Source organism: Suricata suricatta, chromosome 3, assembly GCF_006229205.1.
Source record: "Suricata suricatta isolate VVHF042 chromosome 3, meerkat_22Aug2017_6uvM2_HiC, whole genome shotgun sequence".
Classification (NCBI taxonomy): Eukaryota; Metazoa; Chordata; class Mammalia; order Carnivora; family Herpestidae; genus Suricata; species Suricata suricatta.
Window position 1 is genome coordinate 70,155,710 of NC_043702.1, and position 987 is coordinate 70,156,696.

The 987-nt window shown below is 42.8% G+C and overlaps 1 pseudogene; it reads right to left on the reverse strand.

The window, feature by feature from the left end:
- Window positions 1–325: 325 nt before the first annotated feature.
- Window positions 326–700, reverse strand: LOC115286494 (annotated as a pseudogene).
- Between the last annotated feature and the right edge of the window lie 287 nt (window positions 701–987).

Below are 987 nucleotides of genomic sequence, written 5' to 3' on the forward strand. Positions count from 1 at the left end.
GAACTGAGGGCTGAAGGGAGGGGGGAGGGAAAAGGGGGGTGATGGACATGGAGGAGGGCACTTGTGGGGAAGAGCACTGAGTGTTATATGGAAACCAACTTTATATATATATATATATACCCACACAGACAAAAAGAGAGTAAGAATATGTGAAAACTTGAATTCCTTTAAAATTTTTTTAAAATTTTTTTATGCTTTATTTATTTATTTATTTATTTATTTTTTTTTTGCACACCCAACATCACCAAATACTTTATTTGGAATCAGAATTAAAAGAACACTTGACAGTTGAGAAATGTGTTTATCTTGATACATCCGACCAGTTGTGCAACTAATCCAGGACAAATTACCAAATACATTTTACAATATTTCTTCAGAACTGGGGTTTGTCGATGACTTCGAATTTGGGATCTTCAAAAGTGAAGTTAGGGAAAGTGTTCATGTCTGCTTTACCATACATTTGCTTCAGCTTAAAAAGCTCCCTGTCCAGCTCTTGCTGGTACTCTGGGCCGGTATCAACGGGTCCTCCTGATGCCTGTCGCTTAGTTCTGTATTCTCTAATCTTATCCACGAAGAGTTTCTGTACCGAATCGAGTTCCTTATTAAATGCCACTGCTGTGACACCGATGTCCCTCCTCAGATTGACTGACACCGCGGACCGAATGAGAGAAGAGAGCCTGAAGAGCCTCTAGAGAATCATGGCGATTCTGTTACTTGCACTCAGTCCTGAGCGGCCACGGCCTCTTTTTATGCTTTTTTAAATTTATTTTTGAGAGACAGAGAGAGACAGTGTGAGCAGGGGAGGGTCAGAGAGAGGAAGATACAGAATCTGAGGCAGGCTCCAGGCTCTGAGCTAGCTGTCAGCACAGAGCCTGATGCGTGGCTTGAACCCATGAACCAGGAGATCATGACCTGAGCTGAAGTCGGATGCTTAACCGACTGAGCCACCCAGGCGCCCCTATTTGTTTTTGAAAGAGAGAACGAGTG